This window comes from Prinia subflava, chromosome 1, assembly GCF_021018805.1.
Source record: "Prinia subflava isolate CZ2003 ecotype Zambia chromosome 1, Cam_Psub_1.2, whole genome shotgun sequence".
NCBI classification, from domain to species: Eukaryota; Metazoa; Chordata; class Aves; order Passeriformes; family Cisticolidae; genus Prinia; species Prinia subflava.
Window position 1 is genome coordinate 43915469 of NC_086247.1, and position 7247 is coordinate 43922715.

At 42.0% G+C, this 7247-nt stretch overlaps 1 long non-coding RNA gene across 1 annotated transcript; it reads left to right on the forward strand.

Moving 5' to 3' along the window:
- The first annotated feature begins 1273 nt into the window (after positions 1–1273).
- On the forward strand, positions 1274–2616 carry LOC134562269 (uncharacterized). The gene is made up of 3 exons (XR_010083137.1): positions 1274–1354; positions 1458–1553; positions 2460–2616. It is a non-coding gene; the product is annotated as an uncharacterized LOC134562269 (long non-coding RNA).
- Positions 2617–7247: the final 4631 nt, after the last annotated feature.

The window sequence follows — 7247 nt, forward strand, 5'->3', positions numbered from 1 at the left end:
GGATGGGTGGAGGAAAAGATAAGAAGGTACTGCCTTATCTGGTGTTATCATTTGTCCCATTAACAGAAGGCATCCGCCCTCTTCCCCTGCTGGAGTTACAAGAGATAAAGAACAATATCTCCCAACCAGTTTCAACAGATGAAAATAGAATACACATTTTTGGTTACGTTTTTCAACCCAAGACACTCTTACAGATCACTGAAGTCTGAGGATTAATGACAAATAAACCCTTCTACAGATGGGAAAAGATCTTTGGCAAGGGTAATCCTGTTAATGCGTGGCTCCATCTGAGGTGATCCAGACCCTTGGGAGTACACTGCTGTCTTAAACAGTGACCTTTGACAGAGATGTCCAAAAAATATTTTTGCTTCACCAGTAGCTACTCAAATTTTAAATGCTTTCAGCATCTCTTGTGACAAAAGATAAAATGGTGGGGAAGGAGAATTTCCTGGACTCCTGTATAATAAACTAAGAGAAATCGTGCACTCACAGATACTGCACCAGTTATTTAGCACAGTTTAATCATTCACATGTAAGCGGAATAAAATGGTAGCAAAGAAAGGTCAGGATTTCTCTGCTGCTTATTAGGCTGTTTAGATTTTTCTGTTCTTCTAAAATCAGTGTGGAAAAGGCTGGAAGATGTCAAAGTGCTCTGCTTTCCCCTTTAAGAGGTGATCTTTGTATTGCGAAACATTCCCAAAACCACTTCCACCATCAGCAGGGGGTTGCCAGGAAGGCAGTTGACAGCAGCTGTAACTGCTGATTAAAAAACTGATGCTCAGCCTTGCATTTCCAAAGATATCAAACTTTCCATCTTCTGAGCTTTAAAACCCTCCTGTGGTGCAAGGGGCTGCACACTGTGCACCCATGTGAGCATCAGCCAGCACCCACTGTACCTGAGCTCCTGCAGCCCAGCCCATGAGGGTTTGGGTAACAAAGCCTCAAAATGGTTTGGATGGTACCTAATAAGAAGTAGGAAAGTGTTTTATAGTTGAAGAATGTTTCTTTTACAGCTGAAGAATAGAAAAGAAAAAAAGTAATTTTAACCTAGCCTATCCTAGTCCTCCAGATCATTGAGGTGCTGTGGGAAATAAGTGAGAAAGCAAATACACAAGTGAGCCCAACCACAGCCAATCTGAGAGCAATCCCACACACCTGCAGAGTGGTTTGTGCAGTATGGGTATAAATCAATGCAAGTGGAAGCCAAGATAGCTTGCTTTTATGAAAACAAGTAGTACAACTGGATCTTGGCACCCAGGTATTATTATGGAGTGAAGAGAATCATTTTTATTACTTTCTTAGCAGAAAGGGTGGAGTGGCTTGCTCGTTTGAAACCCCAGGGGAAAGAAAAAAGGTAAATAAACCTCTATTTCTCCACATTTCACTTCAAAAATGTTTTAAAGGCTGCTGGGGCTGCACTTAAAATGGATGCATCTCTGGCTATCTGTATTTTTCAGAAACTCAATATTCTTCCAAAGCTCAAGATACCCTCCTGGGAGAAAGGTGGTTGCCAGACAGAGCTCTGCAGATCTTCCATGGACAGGCTGGGGGAGGTTTGATGTTAATCAAATTGATTTGCTGTTGCTCCCACCATGTGATTTTGTGGGGACTTGGCCAGGGAAGCCAGCATGGGGCAGGGTGCTGGGAAGGGCCAGCCTGGCCTCCTGGCAAGGGATATTGGATGTGGGATGGTGACTTCCCTCCCAAGGGAGCAGGACAAAATCTAGTCTTCAGTGTCTATGTGAAACTGAGATTTGGGTTCCACTTGTTCCTCCAGCAAATCCTGCAAGGCAAGAACCACTTTTGTTTATTGCTCCCAGCTGCAGCTTATGCAGGGACGAGCCCTCCACAGGGACACAGCAGAGCTGGCACAAGGTGCTACCGCTGGCTTTGTCGATAGAAAGGGTTACATTTTCAGGTTTTTCCTCAGTCTTCCAGCTCCCAGTGGCTAAAGTCTGTTTTGTGTGATGCATATGCCATCTCTGCATCTCCCTGGCTGCCAGTTTCCCAGCCCTTCCCAAGGGACTGAGCTGCCTAAAGAGGCTTTGCAGCCTGGGATTTGGGCAGCTGCAGGTTTCACTTCTGAGAGACATGGGCATTGCTGTAAGCTGATGGGAATAGTTTAAAAGGGACACATGTAGTGGTAATTGATCTTGTTGTGAGCTGGCAACCTGTGAAAAGCAGAGCAAATGGATGAGCTGCTGGGTGGGAGGAATCTGCTTGGGAGACACGGCCAGTGGACAGATTATCATGCAGTGGCTCACGGGTATTCACTATCTCAATTTAAGTTTCTTTCTTTTCCTTAGAGGTCTTCTTCCCTTAAGAAAATTCACACTATGTTATCCCACCAACTTTTATTTTCCCATTCCTCCCTATTGCACCTGTTAAGGCATAAACATGGTCATTTTTCTTTTGGTCAAGGCAACCCTTTAATTTTCTTTTTCTTTCCTTACCTACAGCTTACACTGACAAATCTTTTCTGGTGATGAAAGCATGATAGTAGCTGCCAGAATGAAACCTGACTCTTCTAAGGAGCCTCTAAAACAGAGATTCCTTCCACAGTTAATAAACAAATGTTATTAAACAACTTAATAACAACCAAACTCAATAAACTAATAGCTTTCTTAACAAGCAAAACTGGAGTTGCAATGATTTTTTATGACATTTTTAATTATTAATTTTTGTTTTGAACAAGCAAATATTTAAATGAGTGAAAGCTGCCTCCAAAGCCAAGTGTGAGAAGTATGGGGGCGGGGAAAGGTAGAGATGAAGAGGGAGATGTGCCTCCCTCTCGCTCTGGGAAGTTTTGATCTGGTTTTTTGTAGCATAGACTTTGTAGATCCAGATGGAGTTAAAATAAAAAAATCAAGGGCAAGTGCACATACACAGAGCTCTAGCAGAGAAGGTGGCTGGTTCTAGTTACATATTAGTAACTGTGAAGTAGAAAGGCTAACATTAAGAAGTTAATCAAAATAGTCCATCAAATTGTTTAGAGATAAGATTCAAATTCATAAAGAGCTCACAGGTCTTTTTCCCCATGAGTATTGCATTGGAAGAGTGACCATGTTTATGTATTGTAGGATTAAGCATTGCAACCTTGGGAAACAATGAGGTTTGGTTTTGTTCTTTTAAGTTCTTGACATTCCAGTTAAACTTCTTTGATGCTATTTTGTTTTCACAGTAGGTGAATTCAAAGGCATAGATCAAGCATGGAACTTTTCATCTCCAGCAGAAGCTTAGGAATTTATGAGCAAAAGAACTCCAATGTAAACCTGTCTGCAGCCTTTATGATACCAGTTAGAGTGTAAGTAGTAATCAGTCTGAGTGGTTGTGGTCATGGTTTTTTCCCAGTTATTTCTGTTGATGCTCAGAAAAGAGAGAAGACAAAGAAAGCAACTACATGGAATCTGTCTGCTGAAAAAAAATCATAATATTCTTGCATGAAATAAATCCTTAAATCTCAACTTTAGAGTTGTCTTTTGTAATAAACTAGAATATATGTCGTTGAAAGAAGTGGGAAAATAATATCACCATGTATTTCTTCATACTTTCACAACACAGAGCAAAATACAGATATTTTGCCATTACTGCATCAATACTACAAAAGTCTCTAAACAATAACTCTAGATTTGAAGAAAAGCATTGGCTGCTTCAGAAAAGGCAGTTTAATTGTTGGTTATCTTCTCCTTTTGAGACATAACTATCAGTATCACTAACCCCAAAGATAGCTTGAAAATGCACTCCAAGAAGAGAGGAGAATTAAGATCCTATTTATCAGAGTCAAAGGTAGTTCAGCTGATGGCATCTGTGTCTTAGCAAAAGACCCTGACCTCTAATAGCAGTGGATAAAGAGGCCTGAGGGAAAAATAAAAAGGAAAAAAACTACTTCTCTGTTCTGAATTGCACCTAAAGAAAATGACAAGTCATGACTCCTGCCCTGCACCCTGGGACCGTGTCTGGCGTGGGTGGCACGAGACACCTGACACACGCAGCTGAAGTAGGAGGGCTGGTGTCTAAGATCAGTCCCTTTTTTGCATTTAGACAATGCTGTGCCAGCCAAACTGAGACATTATGACTCAGTAACTTGCTACTTGTGCAAAAGCTAAACTGAGCAGAGCTGATCTGTGTGATGCCAATAGCAGTGAGTTGGTTTGCTTGTATCAGGAATAGGAGGCTGCTTATCCTGTTTAGCACAGATAGTCAATGGCATGACTAAAAGGTTTTCTGCAGTGCTGAGATTGTTGAGGAAAGACCAAGAAGTAGCTAGAACGATGACCTACAGGGTTTTTTTCGTTATTATTCCACACCTGAGCCACTGCCTTGAATATCTGAGTGAGTTTATTTTTAAGCCCATGCTGTGACTCCTGAAAGTGGGAGTTGAGTCATGCACACGGATCTGGATACGATGTGCACATACTCTGCTGGGTCCAGCTGTACAGCAGATCTGGAGCTCAGAAAAGGAGGAGCAGAGAAGAAAACATTCACTTAGGTCTGGTTTTCACTAGAGATGCTCTTGAATGAGGAACAGAGCAGGGCAGGCAACCCAAGGAGTCAATGTCCACAGCCCAAACTCTTGTCCTGCATATTGTGGGAACGTGGTAATAAGGTTTTCACAATAGTTCTGGTGTGTAGAGAGTGAAATGTGCCTGAGCAGGCATGTGGGCAGAGTAAATCCTTGTTGCAAATCAACTTCAATCACTACAGTGTGAGAAGGACAGGAAAGATAAATGGATTGGTGCAGATTGGACTGGTGGTGTTAACTATCCCATTAGTATCTCAGTGATTTTACAGAGAGATACTTACAGTAAAGATTTTTAGTAAAACTTTCTGTGAATAAACTCGCTCCAGGAAAATAAAGTAAGCACTCAGGCTGCAAGCCCATGCATAGCTCTTTGACCAGCCAACACAGTATCAGACTGGGATAAGTATCCATATTATCTGTAAATGTGTAAAGTGCACCTCTCCAAAATTAAGATCATTAGGTCGTTTTTGCTAGAGCTTTTTAAGAAAAATCTATTTGTTCAGGGACTTGAGCTAATAGCATAACTTTTGTGATAAACAATAAAGTGTAATATTGAACCTCATTCTGCATTTCCTGAGTGATTTTTCTGCATTGTAAAATTGAAAATAGCTTACTCCCCTGGAGTACTTTTAGGTCAGTTAAGGACATTTAAAAACCTCTCTTTTGGCTTCATGGAAGTGAGTTGTTCACACTCACTGACTGGGAGATTCCTGTTTGAAATTAATAACCAGAAGCTTTTTTTTTTCCCATGAAAGTTTAGCATTTCAGGATATGGCCTATGGAATTTTTATCTTCCTTAATGTATTGAAATTACATTGTAATACGGCTCTGTGTATTTAGCTCTCTTCTGAAGAAAGTACAGGTAAGTGTCTCATGTAATCTGGATTTCAAAAATATAAATGATCTCTACAGTCACAAATCTGGTACTTCACATTTGAATTTATCAAATGCTCACAGTTTACAATGTTAAGAATTGTAGCCAGGGTTGAATTTATGAACAGTTTCATTTGTGTCTTCTTAACTCCATGTAAATCTATGTGCATATCTTAATTGAAGGCGCATTTGGAGGATTATTTGCATGAAAACTGCTGATGAAGATGTGTGGAAATAGGAAAGTTATTTTAAGACAGCTATAGTAGGGTATTTTCCTATCCAGGAGGTTTGTTAGCTCTGACAAATCTTTGTTAATTTTGTCTGTCTGTTTTCATGAATCTTTGGATTCCAACAAAAGCTAATAAACCCAGCCATGAATGCTTTAAATACAACTACATTTCAGAGAATATGAATCAGAGGACTACATATATAGCGTTGATACAGAAGAATACACATTTGTTGCTTTGTGCTGTGCAGTAGCATTCACAGGAAGACTTGCTCCCTCATCAAATTTCCATACATTTGAAGTGCTCTTGCCCAGAGTTAGGGTAAATTGCATGACAAATGTTAAAATCATCAACACCTATCCCAGGCAATCAAAGTAGCTGCTGACCTTTAAATGTGAACACGTTCACGTACCAGTCTACCAACCATCTGGTGTGACCTGACATTTCCATTACTGGCACTCCTGTCTCTCACAGCCCCCCTCCAAAACACTAGAAATGTGATGATTTGTGCCCGTGGTGGCTGCCATCTCCCTCTGCAAAGTGTCTGCAGGGAGGGATATTTTGTTTCTTCTGGCCCTTTTATTTCCATGCTTACTTTTTCCTCTAAATCCTACTGAATTGTAGCTCTATTTGTCAGGGGTGTTAAGGGAGCCAGTGAATCTCCCAGACCTGGGATGCAGCTCCCCAGCCAACATGCCCAGCCAGGAATGGTCCCAGGTGATCTGGACATCCCTGTCCTAAGGATCTTGCTGCTGCTCCTCTTCCAGCTCGCAGGTGTGGCTGGCAGCAAGGTTGTGTCCAAGACACACTGACACTCTCACACAGGAGTCCCTGAAGTGGCTGGCAGGACAGGCTGCTGCACACACACAGGAGCAGCATGGGCAGCACAACCCCTCTGTAATGCTCCCCAAACTCACAGAAGGGCACACAGCCCTGTCCTCCTCCTCCCTTCCAGGAAATCAGAATGCAGGTTCTCAGGTTTGTGTGCCCTCTTCTCCACATCCAGAAACACACTCAAACATGCAGGAGCCCCTTAAATGTTAGCATGACGTCTAAACCTGTTAAATATCCATGCTTGGGAGTTCTGGCAGTGGTATACAAGTAACTTTCTGCTTGCCAGATAGGGCAGTGTGATGTTTGAGTCTTCCAGATGTGGAAATGTTTCCTTCACCTCACCAGCTACTCCACCTTGAAGTTTGCTAGTGAATTATGCATGCACTCACACACACACAAACACAGGATTAAATTCACTGAAGAAATACTAACACACACAGATCTCTCCAGCTGCCAGCACTTAGACCTCTTACACATCAACACCCAACCTGATCCCTCCAGCTGTTGCTGGCACCTTGAGCTTTCAAGACACATACAGAACACCCATGCCAGTCCCTCCAGTTGCTGGGTTTTAGATCTACAAGCCCCATGGCTAACAGTCCCTATGGTTCCTGGCACATAGACCCTTTAATGCAAGTTCCTCCGTGTGCTAGTACCTAGATCCATGAGCCCTAAACCTGTGGTCTCCTCTGGCTCTTTTGCAGGTAGGTCTCTCCAGTTTCTGGCCCTATTTTCCCCCACTTTTCTTGGGATGTTCTGATCCTTTCCCTAAACACCCCATAGTAATTTTT